A 17,923-nucleotide genomic window follows, 5' to 3' on the forward strand; every position below is an offset into this window, starting at 1 on the left:
AACCCCACTGATGGGAGATAATTGGCACCGAACTGCCTGTTATCCTGACCCCCGTCTCCTTTGTTTACAGCAAATGAACTCAGGGTTCTCACTTCATTTGACAGTGATATATTAACAAGTAAAAAAAAAAAGCTTCATGCAGCGTCTTTTTGCCGCCAAGGGGAAAACACAACAGAAGATCAAAGTGTGGGAAATAAATGGATGTGAAGACGAGAGGGAGTCGTGTGAGAATCTATGCATCACGTTATGCCATCATTAGGCTCCATTATACTACATGCCTACACTTGCACATTTTGGGCCGCGCTGTGTGGACTTGTGCACACAAGCAGGTCAGGCCACAGTGGAAATTGAGCTTTCCACTCAATTTGCACCGAAGTCTGGTTTCAAAGAGAGATCAGAAATAACTACTTTGCTGCTCGTCACGCTCCATTCTGAATTTCCTGCTCTTGTCAAAACTTGTTCCGGACTCAGCTGTCATCACCTTGTTTACCAAAAAAAAAAAAAAAAAAAAAAAGACTCTCTTTGGGCGCCAGTTCATAGATTCATAGAAACCACCCTCGTCGCTGTGATGAAGATGCTTCATTAAACATCCCGTTCGGTCTCAGGCTGTGTGTAATTGGCAAAGCTTTGTCCGACTTCCACAGTATCCATCAGCTCCAACATCCCGATCCAGCCGTCGGGACGGTGATGAAGCGCTCCACACAGCTGATCTATCAGCTGAGCTGTCAGTGGCTATCTGATGTGACTGTCAACATCAAGCTGCTGCAGCCAGTGCTTCACCTGCAGCTGGAGGCAGTGGCAACGTCCTGCTAGTGTAGTAGAGATACAGGCAGCTAGAATAGAATGTCTTTATACACTTAAAACATGGAAAATACCAATAGATTGTTGTCATATAAATATGACTGGTTAGTGGTTATGTATAATAGATGATAATTAATATAAATAAAATTGAAATTCTGCTTTCCTGCTGTTAATAAGATTTGATTGATTTAGTAATTTTCACCAACAAATTGATTTCTGTGTTTTTCACAAACTAATACTAGACTTTGTGATTTTCCTCATTCGAGAGATACAAAAGCAATTCTTTTTTACACTCGTAAAATAAAAAAATAAAAAAGACGATGTTCAATATTTCACGCAAAGTATGTTTTCAGAAATCAATGCCCCCCTGCCCCAACAGTGAAAGGTAAAAATCAATCAGTAGTTGCAACTTGACGTAGAGAGATGAGGCTGTGCTCCAGGACACACAAACATCTGGCTGTGATATACTTTCACGCTGCTGAATATTCTGCAGGAGCAGCCAGTGACAGTTCGTCCGGCAGCAGTAATGACATTAGCTGCTGTTAGGAAATTGCACCTCTGAATCACCAGGATGAAACAGCACACGCACGCACACACACACACATACAAACAGCTCAGAGCCACAGTGGAGGAGCAGCTCATTTTATTTTGCTCATATTCTCAAAGAAAGCCTTGGCAACGGCATGTGTGAATCTTGCATTGCAATCTACAGTACGCTGCCAACACATCACCACTCAGCATATGCCACAGGAATACAACATATTCCACAGTGTCGCCACACCAGGAGAACATCAACTCTTCACACATCCTCATAAAAAAAAAAAAAAAATTAAAAAAATTCTAATAATGAAGTCCACAGCTTGTTGACTCACCAGAGTAAGTGTAGCTGGAGTTGTGTTTGCAGGCAGAGCAGAGCAGGAGGAGCAGGAGGAGCAGGAGGAGGACGGCTGCTTCTCTCTGGCTGAAGGCAGCAGCGCCGCTTGTGTAGCGTCCTGCTGAGCAGCCCTCCCTCTCTCCCTCTCTCCCTCTCCTCCTCACTCCCTCTCTCTCCTCTGCTTTCTCTCTCCTGCTCTGCCTGGACCACCATTGTTCCAGCCTCAACAGTCAGATGTGTCAACGTGGAGTGGTATCCTGCGAGAAAAGCCCACAAGGCTGCCCCCACGGAGACAGCCGAGCCGAGCAGGCATGTCTGCTCAGATGTCAGAGAGAGGGGAGAGTATAGTATTGGTTCTGTAGAGAGCTGTGCGCTGCCTTCATGGCCATGAGAGGGACCGGCGCTTTATTTCTGTGAGATTACATCTCTTCGTCTCACTACGTGATCAGATAAATTCATTGCTTTGTCACCAGACCTGCCAGCTACCATTAGCAAACACAACACACACACCGCACAACAACTCACGCTGGATGCTCAGACCGATTAAAGGGATAGTTCACCCAAAATTCAAATTTCACTCATTATCTACTCACCCTCATGTCGACTAAGAGCTGTGAGAATTTTCAGAGTCCCCCGTTCCTTCTCTGAGTTACGGGGGGGGGGGTCCGCGCAGCAGTATTCGTCCATATAATGGTTGTCAACGGATACCAACTTTCTTCGTCCAAAAAGACATACCAAAAAACATCCAAATACCTCCATGCTGCTCGTCTGTAATGTCCCTCTTGTATTGAAGCCCCGACATGAGAAATTGTTCCGCCGGTCAGTGCAAATCACGCGGTGATGGAGGTATTTGAATGTTTTTTGGTGTGTCTTTTTGGACGAAGAAAGTTGGTATCCATTGACAACCATTATATGGACAAATACTGCTGCGCGGACCCCCCCGTAACTCAGAGAAGGAACGGAGGACAGTGAAGTTAACATGGCAGCAGTGGCTGAGTCTCATGAAAATCTAACAGTCCTCACATTAAACAACATTATTTCTCAAATATCCCAAAGGCCCAATATGAATTAGGGTCACATTCTCTTCACAAGGACGTCTTGTGACTCTGTGTTTAACATTCAGCTCTTTAAGGCATAATCATAAATGTTCTCAAGCTCTAAAACTGAATAACTACTTATTTATGTATTTTACATTAAGGAGCAGCACATCAGTCTGTAAACACAACAGTGTCCTATTATCACCATATGATGTTATAGCCGGCAAATAAGCAAACAGATGCCATAGTTACTACAGCACATGGTGACTAAACCCACAGGTTATAAATCTACAACTACCCCCTTTAAAATTAAATGCTTTTCTATTTATTATACACACAGAGTAAGAGCTGAGGCTGATGGGAGTGTCAGAAACCCAGCCGGTATTTGATCATAAACCAAAGTAAATGGTGACATATGAAAAGCCACCTGATTTATTACAACTCATCCTCTGGGATTTTTCAGCATGGACCACAGTGGTGGACCAACCGAGCAGCATCGTCATCCCAAAAGCTGCACTGTTGGCACGGCTAAAAATATCAATCAAAGCTGCTTTAACCTCAGAAAGGGCAGAGCAAAAATACTGACGGAGCTGCTTCTGAAACCCATCTAAGACACAAGTATAATATCAACTTGTGCACGGATCCATATCAATGGTTAGGCCATCAAAAAAGTGTTGAAGAACCAGTCCAATCATCATCATCCATGAGCATCAGCAGCTCATTATAATGCTAAGTCTTATAGTGTTGGACAGACGGACAGACAGACAGACAGACAGACAGACAGACAGACAGACAGACAGACAGACAGACAGACAGACAGACACACAGACACACAGACAGACACACAGACACACAGACACACAGACAGACAGACCACTTGACTGATGTCCCATTCATATCCCCCATCAGAAATCTACATCCACAAGTGTTTAGGCAGGTGAAGAACACACACAAACAGCTACACACAATTTGGCCAACGCAACCACAACAAAGCTGCTATCGCTAGAACACAAGAGCCTGATGCACCTTATACAGTCAAAAACGGGATTTGTGCTTTGGAGTTTATGCAAACTAATAACAAGAGTGAACTCCTCCTGTCCGCCATGCGCGACATCATCACAACCCATTCCCATACAAAGAGGATTACGGCAGATTAAAACCGCAGCTCAGGTGTGAGATGTTGGATGTTCTTTTTGTGATGTTCGCTGAGCTGTGGAGCTTCAGTTCACGTTTGAAGAGAGGAACCAGCTGTGACGCTTTTGCGAGCGCCAATTTTTCTTCTCTCAAACTTTCCAGCAGGAGACACAGACACTTCTGAATACGCTTTGATTCGGCTTCATCCCGATGTGTGTCCTGCATAAGTGCCTTCATTTGTTTCTGCAGTTGAAAATCCTTTTCAGCTGTGAAATGAACCTCGTTTTTTAAAGCCGTATGAGCTTTCGCCGGCTGCTGCCTTATGATGCACCGTTTTTCTGTCACTTAGCTATTTCCAGAACAAGATGTCGTGGGTGTGACAACTTGAAAAATTCTGACTGTATCACTCATTAAACATGTATAATGTTTGCTGTGAAGGGGGGGGAAACCTTACAAACAAGCAAAGAGAGGTAACCCACTGCCTCCACATGCACTGGGAGATCAGAGGCGCCGCAGCTCCACATTAACATTCTTTTAAGTGAGTTTTGTTCGTGGTGTTGTACTGTCTAATACACTTTCAAAGGATTCTCCAGTCTGCTCGGCGTAACTCTGAGAGACTGTGATCAAAGCGATCCCATCTGAGAGTAGTTATATCATCTCATTCCGCTAACTTGCTGTAAGCAGGATTTATTAGGGACTCACTCTCGAAGACAAACCAAAGGCACAAGACGATGATAGAAAGCTTATTAGGAGAAAATCATCTAACAAGAAGGGTGAAGAACCACCTGGGAATCCAGCAGTCTGCAGAGGCTCTGGAGGCTGAGGCAGCACAAGACCAGGAAAGGTAGAAAACACTGATATATATTCAAATCATTTGTACAAATCTGTATAAAATGTCTTTTTGTTATTTAAAAATGATGTTAAAAGCTACATTGTGGAGGTACTGTTAAAGGGATAGTTCACCCAAAATTGAAATTTCACTCATTATCTACTCACCCTCCTGTCAACTAAGGGCTGGGAGAAGTTTCAGAGTCCTCCGTGGCTTCTCTGAGTTACAGGGGGTCTCGGTGTAGCAGTGCATGTCCATATAACGGTTGCAAATGGATACCAACTGTCTTCGTAACAAAAAGACACACCAAAAAACATCCAAATACCTCCATGCTGCTTGTATGTAATGTCCGTCTTGTATTGAAGCCCCGAAATGCTAAACTGTCCCGAAAAAAATTAAATATGTCTATATTTCAAGCTTGTTTGTAGCGGAAGCTCCTCTTCCCGGTTCGTCAAATTTGGACGAATCAGGGTCTGTCCTCTTCCCAGTTCGTCCAAATTTGACGAACCGGGAAGAGGAGCTGAGTGAAATTTCAATTTTGGGTGAACTATCCCTTTAATTTGAATTAGGTCCTGTAATATGTGAAAGTTGTTTTTGTTTCGTAGATCGTTGAGTTGTTTTGTTTTTGGTGTGTGTGTTTTGTTCTGTAATGTGTTTTCTGCATTGTGTACTGCAGTGGAAAGATAATTGTTTTGGTATAGACTCCAGGAAGAATAGCAATGGCCTTAGCCAAAGCTAATGGAGATCCAATGAAATGAAATAAAACATATATATTTTTAATTGTCATGCTGGAACAAGCACATTTCCCATATAAAATCTTATCTTATCTTATCTTATAAGATTCATTTTCAACCACCAGAGCATCAAAATACAGGAACTATCTTGCTCAGATTGCTGGAGAACAGTAAGAGGTGGAGTGAGTTTCCCTAAAAAGGTGGAGAGGCTCACTTTAACAGTTCTTTGTTGAATTAATTTCTGCAATTTGGGTTTGAGATCCTGCTGAGTAAAAAGAGAGAAGGCATTTTATTGCAATCAAATATAATTATCAAAAGCAGTCATTTAGTTTTTAGGGCTGTGAAGCAGATGGGTGTTTATGACCTTGCTCTTTATAAACATTGGAGCACAGTGATCAGAAGCTGCTCAGGCATCGTTGCCTTATTAAAACAATGCAAACTGCAAGGTATCTAAACTAGTACTTAGTAGAACTAGTCTGTGACAATTTATGGGACTGAGACTCCATTTGTCATGTGCTTTATAAGACAACTGCTGTGTGGAGATGTTAAAAGTCACTTCTCGCTCAAGTTCTTCTTTTTTTATTCTTCACACATCTTCTTTTTTACTGCTGTTCATGTGAACAAAGGAGTGCAACTCAATGGATGGCTTTGACAAGAGACAAAGTGTGCACCATTATCCCCCATTTGTACAATTCATTGCATCTCATCCTTCTTCTCTATGGCGACAGGCTTTGTGCTGCGGCCACTCAGAACACCTCTTGCCTTCAGAAGGACTCTTTGTGCAACCTGCTCTTTTAAAGGCTCTTTAGTTGCTGTTCTTTTTTACAGTCTTCAAGACATTTTAACATCGGCAGCTTTATTTCAGATTTCAGATTTTATATCTGCCTTAAGCTTGTTGAAACAATCGTTTACTCTTCTCTGAGCAAGAAAAAGCAAAAAGGAACTGAAGGTGCAGTTTTTTTTTAAAGAGCTTACCACTAAATCTTTCCTCTTTATCCGCGGACACAGACCTGCTGACATGTAGGAACTGCCAAGACTTCATCCACAGCATCCCAGGACCTGCTGTGTGTTTGCTGAAAGGTCCACTCCAGCATCACCCCCAAACTTTAAACCACATCACACGCCAGAGTCAGGAAACCACCGCAGTGTTAAAAACCCCTCAAAGCAACACAGATGAAACCATAACAGCCACTAAAGCCTCCATGACAACTCAACAACTGCTATGATCCCATCCTCTGCACCTACTGCCAGTAGTGGGCGCCCAAAAAAAAGCATTAAAGTTATTCCTGACCACTCAAAAGAGCAGCCGGAGCTTTTTCTGGAGCTTTCAACATTTTTACATTTCATCTCCATCCTAAAATCTCTAAGAACAAACCTCCCTTATGTCAAAGTGGTTGAGTCATTTGAACAAGAGTTGCATGTCATGTCCACAAACTTTTGATGCCTTAAAGCTTCTTTTTTTTTAACTGGATGGGGAATAAAGATCCATTTATTCAGTTGTTTATTTTGAAGGGTAAAGAGAAAAACACTGTTTTTACAGAAGACTATTTTTGGGGTTAGCTGCCACGTGTTCCTGTTTGTAAAAGAGCTAAATTAAAGTAGCTTGGAGATATGTAAGAAACTAAGAAGTGCGAGAAAACATGTTTTTTTGGTGGATGGATCAGTGGAGTGAGGAAGACAAGTTTTTGTCTCAACAGACAAGGTCAAACTTTAAGTTTTCTGTCTTTAAAGTCGGTGCTTCTCTTTCCTCCCATCTCGCTCTCCCTCTGCTTCTCACTGCAGTGCACCTTTGATGTCGGGGCTGTTTTCTCCTCTCTCTTTCCTTATCCCTAACATCTAAAATGCAGAATGTTTGAGAATAGTCTCGGATGCCATGGGACACGAGGAAGGAAATGTGTGTTTTTTTCTGCAGCATTTTGGCATCATCGTCTTTTGTGCAGCCGTTCCAGGCTGGAGAGAACTGCAGCAGCGATTACTGGAGAAGACGGAAACAAGAGCGGGTAAATACAACACATGTTCAGAGACTAAAATAGTCTGATATTTGGGACAAGTAATGTCGCGTTCGTCTGTTTCCATTTTTTCCCCCCGCCCAGACTGGTAAAAGGCAAGCTCTTGAGACGTCGTTCCATCGATAAAAGTTGCACTCGGGGGCTCAGAGGTTGGTCTGATGAAATGAGTCCGGTCCTTTGAAAGAGTAGTGTGCACTTAGGTTACAGCGCTCCAGTGGATGCACTGTACATGTGGTGCATTAAGAAGAAAGGGCCCGAGCCAGCGTTGAGGAAATGGCAGATAGAGGGGACATCCAGAGTAAAAACACATTAGAGATATTGGTGTTCGAATGTACATAGAGACCAAAGAGGTCATGTGTGTTTGTTTGGGCGACAAATGTGGCACGGGAACATCCTGACACACACACACACTACACAAATACACTTACTGTAATGCAGCCTGGCTAGTAGGGCTTTTATTTTTTGATGCTCCCATTTTTTTTCCCGTGGCGGAGGTAGTCTTGCACGGCCTGCTAATGGTGCTATTAAATGGGGTTATGGAAGCGTTGACCTGAAGTGACCCCTCTCCAAGCCTTCCAACTTTTGCGAACAACTATCTAGAGAACAAAAGGCGCCACAGATTTCAAATGAAGAAAAAAAAAAAATGTGTGACACAATGTCAAATTAATTACAGATTAAAATTTAAAACCGAATGTGACGGGGTTTCTAAAACAGATGCTAATTTTTCTCAGATGCACATCAGTAGTACAGAGCTGCACAGGAGATTATTTTTCATCAATTTATCTGATTGGTTTTTTTTTTCATTAATCACTTCCCGGAGCAAAAGGTGTGTTTTGTTTTTAAAATGTCTTGTTTTGTTGAACCAATGGTGCAAAAGCCAAAGATGTTTAGTTTATAAAGTGGAGAAATACATCACATGCTCACAGTGGAGAAGCTTGACCCAGAAAATATTTGGCTTTTTTGCATAATAAATAACCGACTCCATTTGAGAGTCTGTTACATCTTAATTACTGACTTAACTTCTGTAGCAAAATAGCTGATTAGTTACTTAACATTATCACTAGTGCCAAGTTAAAGAGGATGTGAAATGACTGGGTAATAAAAGAAATTACATTAAGAACTAAGTCGCAAATACACACAAATACCACAGAAACCCAGGCAACAGGAAATTAGTTAAATTAATGTGAAAGGCTGCTTTCAGTTTGTACTATCAATGACCTCCAAGACTGTTTTTGAGATGCCTGACTAGCTCAGAGAGGAGGAACACTGAACTGCAATACACCACACTATGTTGTTTGATTTTAAAGCATCATATGGACAAATCACAATGCACAACAAAACGTGATTCAGTCAGACAGGCAAAGCTGCACAAACACATTTTGTTAGATGAAAAAAAAAGTAATAACAAAGGCTACATCATTATTTGTAGATTGGCCTCTAACAGGAAGAGCTGAGAGGAAAACAACATTACTGGCTGGTTGTGCAGGGCTATAACTGAGCATCCATTTCTATATCCTACTCCCTTTTTTCAAGTGCTTTATACCCTTAAAAGGGGGAAATCAAGCATTTACATCAGAGTGTGTTTCCAGGTATAAAGCCTATGAAGTGTAAGTGCCGTTGAGTGGATGCAAAGTAAAACTTGGTCTGCATTGCCTAAACTGATGCAAAGATATGTCCACACAACATTTTGACACAGTCACAGGCTAAACACATCAATAGCCTATATGGCTGCATGTACTGCTAGCAAGCTACAGATGATACATCAGAACAAACAGAGTGTGCAAAGCATCTGGAGCCCTGCTGTGGTCTGAGGCTGTGACAGCAGACGTCTAAGTGAGGAGAGAGTTCACTCTCTCTGCTGCTGCTGTGTTTGGCAGTTAGCCACTTTGCCGTGCTCTTCACACACATTAACTGTATTTCAGGGCTGTCACGTTTGATTCGCGTTACCAAGACAACAGGTGATATGTCCTTTATGCTTACTGATGTAAGAGAGAGGAGGAGAGATAGCGAGGCAGCTCAAGTTACCTACAGTATGAGCAAAAAAGAAAAAAAAGTGAATTTTAAACAAGGGCACTCCACTGCCGTCATTCATCTTGTTTGCCACATTGCTTTTTACGAGGTCTGATAGTAGCACTGTGACTACTGAAGTGCCAAATTCACTTTGGTTTCATGGATGTTTCATTAGCTGTTTATAGTAGTTGCCGTACTGTAGAGAGCTAGCTCCCCTGGCAGCGCAGACGTCTGTCAAAGGCCAAACAGGACAGGATGTGATGCAATATTACAACATGGCCACTGTTGAGTTGTGTCAGCTTGAGCCCATGTCTCTGCAGCTAATTAGTATGAGGCTGTGACTCCCACAATGTCTCAGAGGAGAAATGTGTATCACTATGACCTGATGCTCATTAGTATGGAGATCAGATCATGATAAGTTACGCTTCTGAATGTTTTTTTTTTTCAAAATACTGAATATGTTCGACCAACCGTTTAAGTTTTTTCTTCATGAAATGATTTCTTGAAATAACAACAACAGGATTAAGAGTCTGAATCTGTTCTCTTGGTTCTGATTAGCTGTTCTTAGGGACGGTGACACTTTCAGCTAAACGCTAACATGCTCACACAATAACAACGTGAACATACTGATGGGTTTTTTGCATGTGTGTGTATCATCTTAGTTTAGCTTGCAGACAATTGCTCATACAAAAGGCCACTCTTCATTTCCCCAGTCCAACTGATCAGTGCATCTTTTATTCACAACCCTGACCATGTGTTTATTGTTATATTTGGCTGTCTGACATAAAGAAAGTACTTCAAACATAAACAAGTAGTTAAAAAAAACACGAGCAGTGCCTAACCATGACCTTAACCATGACTGCATGCTTATTGTTACCACGAAGATAAAAAGCCCAAACAACCTAGGCTAGGCCTTCCTATGTGTAAAACAAATCGCTTCTCTAAATAAATCATTTGTCCCCTCTACACTCAGACTTTTAAATTCCTCATAGGGGTTTTCATTCTATTCTTTATTTCTTAAAAGCTTTTTTATATTATTATCCATTCCAAGCTCCATGTTGTCTGTGTGTTGTATTGACTGTTTATTTATTGACTATTTATTGTGGGCCATGTAGGCTATACAGTATAAACCATGACAACCTGCTGCTGCTCAAAATGAATTGCCCCTTGTGGGATTAACAAAGTTGTTTTGAATTGAATTGAATATACTATGGCCTATGGTTGTTCAAGCTGAAGGACTTGTTGTATACATCATGTATGAACCATGATTATCTGCAACATCTTGTTCCCATCCAGCACACTGATGCTTAAATATTTCACTTCATGAGCTGAAACTTTGACCTGCTGGGGAAAAAGTCAGAGATTCACTACCGTGAGCAGCATTCATAATCATGTCCACAGGATAATATACATTTTCATGACTATCCAATAGGCTACTCGTTGAAATATTTCAGTCGAGACCAAAGCGATGGAGACTGATACCATGGTTCACAGGACTGCGCCACTACAACAGCTAAAAACATGGATAAGCTGAAACAGCCTGTCATACGCCCCCAGACTGCATGGGTACTATAACAGTGAAGCATGGTGTTACTGCTGCCAGAGGAGGTCTAATACAGAGAGCATGGTGACATTTAACAGACTATAGACGTTATTTAGAAGTCAGGAGTGGAGCCCTCTTTGTCAAAGGAGTCAAAGAAAAGCAGTTCAGCGGGCACAGTGCAATGGATATTAAATATAATTAATTTGCCAGTTGGGGAAGAGTAAGGATATTAAAATTGGTTTTGTGTCTGAGAGACAGAAATGGGTAGAAGGCAATTTTGTGCGGGGAAATTAAAGTTCAGGACTAATGTGGAAAGTTCAGAATTGCTGGTCCGGCTTTCAAAAGAGAAGCTTTGGGCCTCTCTTTTGATTGGCTAGGAGTGATTGAATAAACATGTAGTAGACTGCAGGTAAACACTTAAGAGAAACCAAATCCTACAAGGTTGGATGGTGGATCCAGGTGGGATGGACTCTGTTGTGACATCACAAAGTTACAGATGTCCTGACAGCCCATTTGAAGGCTCAGTGTCTGAACACAGTTGGTTTACATTCATATAGACTCAGAACTTTGAGACTTTCACAGTGTATCGCTTCACCCTGCTGTAGACATGGGCCTCTACTGCTATAAAATATGAAACTTTAAATTAAATTGACAGCTACACTTTCCTGCAATTACTCACACAAGAGAATGTCAGTCTTTTGACATCTAAATTGTGTCTGGATCGGGTTATGAGTGAAGGGACTACATACTGGAATAACACTGTAGGAACAAGACACCATATCTCCACAATATCCTGCATACTTGATGTTAAAGAAACTTGAGGACGTCAGTCTTATACCAGTTAGATTCATTTTTAATAGCATGTGGAACTGGCATGGAAGCTAGAAATTAAAGTGGGTTCTATATGAGGATGGATGTTTCTGCCTGGAGGACAGGAAAATGCTGTTCATGCTCACACTGGTCCTCCAAACAACTTGATGCAGTTTACCACCGTGCTTTGTGTTTCACTACAGGAGAAAAACACTGCACTCCTCACTGCATACTAGATGGTCCTCGCTGGAAACAAGAGGAGAAAACGCATTCTACCACTTTCATAAATGTCTCCTGCCTCAGGTTATCACTTCTCCTCTCACATTTTAAAATCATTTCTCACCAGAGCAGATCTCAGGTCTGTTTAAATCTAGTTACCCCTCGGGAAATTACTGAACTTGGGAAAGCTGCCTTCTATGCCTTTGCAGTCTCTAATTGGAATGAATTACAGAGTGTTTTAAAACTTCAATGTCTCAGCCCACCGGCCATTTCTTAACTTTTAACTTTGAACCTATTTAATGATGTCTGTGATTGTCTCTGGTGCTGTATGTGCTTTGGTTATGCTCTTTATGTGTTCTGCACATCCTCATTGTCTGGTTCTGTTTTCTGTGGGTATTTGTCCTTTTCTTATATCTGCCTGTTTGTCGGTTTGCATCAGCGTCTGCTCTGTACTCAGGTCTGGAGATCCAGTCCAAATGTTAGCCTAAAGAAGATTAAGTTAGCCTTAAAACAGAGGCAGCTTTAAACACTATTCACACAAGTGCACTTAACGCTGACTAACAACTGAACAGACCCACAGACAGAAAATATTAATTCAAAAAGGAAGCGTCATGTTTTATTAGACTGAACAGTGACAACTGAGGCTAACGTTGAGAGCAACGAACCAGCTCATGTTAGCCTACACAAGATAACACAGGAATAAGCCAACGTTAGTCCATACAACAGAGGCTGCATACACACTATGCAAGAACACATGTGCACACCTTCATAAGTCGGTGTGCAAGCATTTCCTGATACCTTTACAATATGAAAATACTCAACAAGTCAGTGTCATATTTTATCAGACTGAACAGTGACGGCTGAAGCCTGATAATGTTTAATGTTGTCACCCAGCTCATGTTTTTAGCTCTTACAGGATAACGGTAATCTAGACAAGCTACTATAAAATGATCCAAATCAAGCTTAGCTGGCCACGCATTGGGATCACGGAAACAACTGAGGACATGCATATGAATGTTATGAATTTCCCTTTGTGGATTAATAAAGTAACTCTTATCTTATTATAAAAGTAACAACTGAAACTCACTCTGAATTCTGTGACTGAGCTGCTTAGATTTTCAAATCCTTGTAAAACAAAGTACAAAACTTCTCATAATGTAATTTTATAGTGTCTTTCTTGAGACCCTGTCTGCCTGGCAACCACCAGCATCTTTTTATCTACATACAAGTTTGTAATACATTGAAGATAACCCTGACGGCATCACTCAGACTTAGATGAAAACTTCATCTTCACGAGTAAGACTGTGAGACTTGTGCCACTGCACTGTTAACACCCCTGCTGTTGTGGCTCTGCCAGGTGGTGAAAGACAGTGAGAAGAGAAAATGAAGAATGACGGGTTAATAGGGGCCCAGCTGCTAATGTTTCTCCCAGCAGATTGATCCGATCCTGTCAAGGAACCGTTACATCACATCCTACAGTGTGTGTTTCTTGCTGGTGATGGCTAATTAGCAGTCAATAAGTTCACTGTAGCTACACACATCTCCACGGCTGTCTAAAAAATCCCACAATAACCTCTGACACTTCCTTTGTGTTGCTTGGCAACAAAGGCAGGAATCGGCTCGTGTGTACAAAAAGATTCATGACTGCATTTTGATGCTTCCCTGGGAGCTGGTCTGTGAGGAGAGGAGAGGGGAGGAGAAGACAGTAGAGGGGATGAAAGGAGAGGAGAGGAGAGGAGAGGAGAGGAGAGGAGAGGAGAGGAGAGGAGAGGAGAGGAGAGGAGAGGAGAGGAGAGGAGGAAGGATGAGAAGGGAGGAGAGGAGAGGAGAGGAGAGGAGAGGAGAGGAGAGGAGAGGAGAGGAGGAAGGATGAGAAGGGAGGAGAGGAGAGGAGAGGAGAGGAGAGGAGAAAGGATGAGAAGGGAAGAGAGGGGAGGAGAGGAGAGGAGAGGAGAAAGGATGAGAAGAGAGGAGAGGAGAAAGGATGAGAAGGGAGGAGAGGAGATGAGAAGGGGGGAGAGAAGAGGAGAGCAGAAGAGAGGACAGGAGAAGACAGGAGAAGAGAGGAGGGGAGGGGAGAGGAGAGGAGAAAGGATGAGAAGGGAGGAGAAGAGAGGAGAAGGGAGGAGAGGAGAGGCGAGGAGAGAAGAGACGAGGAGAGGAGAGGAGAGGAGAGGAGAAAGGATGAGAAGAGAGGAGAGGAGAAAGAATGAGAAAGGAGGAGAGGAGATGAGAAGGGGGAGAGAAGAGGAGAGCAGAAGAGAGGAGAGGAGAAAGGATGAGAAGGGAGGAGAGGAGAAATGATGAGAAGGGAGGAGAGGAGAAAGGAGGAGAGGAGAGGAGAAAGGATGAGAAGGGAGGAGAGGAGAGGAGAGGAGAGGAGAGGAGAGGGGAAAGGATGAGAAGGGAGGAGAGGAGAAAGGATGTGAAGGGAGGAGAGGAGAGGAGAGGAGAGGAGAAAGGATGAGAAGGGAGGAGAGGAGAGGAGAGGAGAGGAGAGGAGAGGAGAGGAGAGGAGAGGAGAGACGTGGATTGAGATTCAATTCCTGCAAAGTCAGTGTAAAAATAAATGTTCATCAGTCTGCATGATGCCTGTGAGGCTGCAGGCAGGGCACTGTGCTGCTGGTACAGTGAGCTTGCCAGTGGAGGCGTGTCACTCATTCATGTGTGTGGACAGATGTGATGTTTGTTCAGTAATGAGACACTTTGTGTTTGTATGAGATGAATCCTGTTAAAAGTAAAAAAGAATTCTGTGTTACAAATGAGCTTATCTGCATTTCACAACCCCAAATCTCACCATCTGCCATAAAATGTATTTACCCTGGACTGAATAGTGTATTTGGAATAAATAGAATAAAATTACAATGTCATTACCACATTCAGTTAAAACACTTGGAATAAAATATCTCCCACGCCATGTTTGAGCCAGTTTTCTGAGCATTTTGTGACAAAGAGGCTGCATCTTGCATGAAATGAGAGTTGGTTGTGTGTCATCTCATGACACACAACCGAATGCACTTCCACGCAGTCTGATTAGCATTTTGATTTCACGACATTTAATTCATGCATGAAATTTCATGCCAGGAAATCAACTAAATGTATTTTTGCTGCACGATATGGCAACCACTGTTTGTTGTTGTCTCCATCGTGATTCTTGGGCCAGAACCAACATCACATCGTTACAGAGCAACAATATATAACAGGGAGGAGGTGGGGCATAGGAATGGGTCCAGAGTTTGTACTGGTTTCTTTAAACAATGACCAAAATCTTCCCCTGGCTTTAACCAAACCGAAACCGATTAGAAAACAGTCCCATCAATTTATTTTTGTAGCCGTTTTCTAAGGTATTTTTCTGTTCAGCTCTGTGCATCCTGAGCTTCTCTATTAAACAGAAATCAAAATTTTCATTCATAAAAGAAACACACTTGCTGCAGGGTTTTCACATTAAAAGTCTGTCAGGAAAGAAAAAGCCTTGGGGACGTTTTGTATGAAGCTCTTGTGCAGTAAGATCTAGGTTTCATTAAAAGCAAAATTGAAGCAATTGGAAATAATTAGGCAATGAAAACAGCATTGCATTGACACTGGGAGCACCAAAGAGCAAAGAGACTTGTACTGATGAAATTACAGCTGTGAAATGAACTGAAAAGACAACTATAGGAGGAAACAAGGAATAAAGGTCTATAATTTACAGTTACAGTTATGTTACATTTATTCATGTGGCAGGCAGCGAACTTTTGCTCTAATACTAAATATTCAACAAGGTAAAGTGCAAGGTAAAGACAGTTACAGTGCATAGTAAGTGCAGGTTAGTGTGTTGGCAGGCAATGTGTCCTTCAGAGGAACACAGTGGCCAAGAATGGGCATGCAGCATGAATGATGGTGGGTGCAGAAGTTAGTTGAATTTGCCAGGCTGATGAGGAGCAGAGTGACACGTGCCCTTTTGTGCTGATTGAAGATGAAGGGGCCACTGCATTCTGGACCATCTGGAAAGGTTTGACTGCCTGAGCGTGAAGGGAGCTCTGCCAGAAGGACCTGGCTGCAGAGAGGAGCCACGGCCCGGGGCCAAGAGCCGGCCGGCGTAGAGCTACCGAGTCCTGATGTGGAGCTCTCCCAGCTATAGGGATGGGAATCGAAAACCGGTTCTTGTTGAGAATCGGTTCCCAGTGTTTCAATTCCTTGGAATCGTTTGCCAATTTTGCAAACGATTCCCTTATCAATTCCAGTCCTGCCAGTGAGTGCTTTGGGACGGGGCTCGCGGTAACACCCACTGCTCGTTGAAAACAGCAGTGATCGCCTACATGCTTTCACGTCTGAGTCTCCAAACCAGACACGTATGTAACAACATCGGAAAAGTTGGCAAGTTGCTCAAAACAGCGATATCGCAGCCGCAGGGACCTGCCGTGTAGAGAAAAAAACAAACAAACTGACAGCAATTGAGTGTCACGACTTCCTGTATGTGGCCGTTCAAATTAAAAGCCCTTCAACCTTTCACATGGTTCAGTCATATTGATTTTGACTTAATTTTGACAAGCCACACCTCCAAATGTTGAAATTTAGGTCGACTTATGACTTTTTGGTCGATAATGCTTGGTCGACTATTTGGGGGCAGCCCGACTACAAACGTGAACAAAGTTTGTTGTCCTTTTTTTTCCAAATGAGAATCGATAAAGAACCGAATCGTTAAGCAGAATCGTAAATGGAATTGGAATCGTAAAAATATTATCAATTCCCATCCCTACCCAGCTACTGACGTAAATAAAAGGTAAAGCAGACAACTCATGGCATCATGATTACATCAGCCTGTGGGGCAGCGCGGACCCGTTCCCAGTGCCACGGAGGAATATTGATCAGATTTTGTCGGGTCCAGCTCTCCATCTCTCTCTCGACTGCATGTGTGATTCTACACGCTTTTTCTTTTCCCTCTTTTTTAGACCGCCCCCCTTTCCCCCCTCTGCAGAACACCGAGCTCCAGTTACTGTAATTTTAACATTTAAATGTGTTTTGTATTTGCCAGAGCTGCCCTGAAGAACACACTTTTCTCATTTTGCTCCTATTATACTTCTAAATGAGCTTTTCTCTTCATCTCCTCTGTTGCCCTGTTTTCGCCTGCTCTCAGTTTTGAGTGCATCTGCGTATGTGTGTCGGGGTGTGTGTGTGTTTTGCAGCCTGTCCCACTCTTCCAGTTTCTGCTCCCCAGCAGCATCCTGGGAGTTTCTTTTTTGCTTCGGAGCAGAAGCGGCAGTATTTATTTATTTATTTTAGTTTTTTAAACCCTGCATGCTACCCAGAAAGGGCGGATCTGAGCCACAAATTCATCTGCACATGACTCGTTCGGGTCCGCAGAGGAATGGAGAACACCTCCCACCTCAACGAGCTGCGATTTAAGACGTCGCTGCGGAGCGACTTCTTAGAAAACGTTTTAAACGGCTGACATCACTATAAAGTGAAGTCGTTAGTCTTACACAGCTGTTGAAAGCCGAGTGGAGCTGACACTCTCAGCGATTTAAAGCGTTATTACACACTGTGCAAATTGTTGTCTCTGCTGCACACGCATCCCTCTGAGAGACAAATATACTGTACTGTGTGAATGCCGTAGGGCTTTTAATCACCAGACCTCCCTGCTCCGCTTATTATTTACAAGCACTATTTATTTACTGAAAATGCAACTTTGATTATTTCCCCTGGATCCTTTTTTTTTTTTGTATTTAGGCTTCAGTGTTTTTTTCCAATGCTTCACCCACTAATGGAAGTCTTCACACTCGTTGCACAGCATGGTCCAGATGTTCTGTATGTACAGTCATAAAAAAAACATTCCCACATCTAAAAATACACCACCGTTCTATATAATACACAAAGCGGAGTGGCCATTTACAAGCTATGAAATGTTAATCTGTTACTTTTGTTCACAGGTGCAGGATGTGTG

At 42.5% G+C, this 17,923-nt stretch overlaps 1 protein-coding gene across 16 annotated transcripts in view; it reads right to left on the bottom strand.

Moving 5' to 3' along the window:
• LOC146963083 (pleckstrin homology domain-containing family A member 5-like) overlaps positions 1–17,923 on the bottom strand; it is a 263,786-nt gene that overhangs the window by 96,857 nt on the left and 149,006 nt on the right. The gene's annotated exons all lie outside the window — the stretch shown is intronic.

Source organism: Trachurus japonicus, chromosome 23, assembly GCF_045865225.1.
Source record: "Trachurus japonicus isolate A0001 chromosome 23, Traja_1.0".
Lineage (NCBI taxonomy): Eukaryota > Metazoa > Chordata > Actinopteri > Carangiformes > Carangidae > Trachurus > Trachurus japonicus.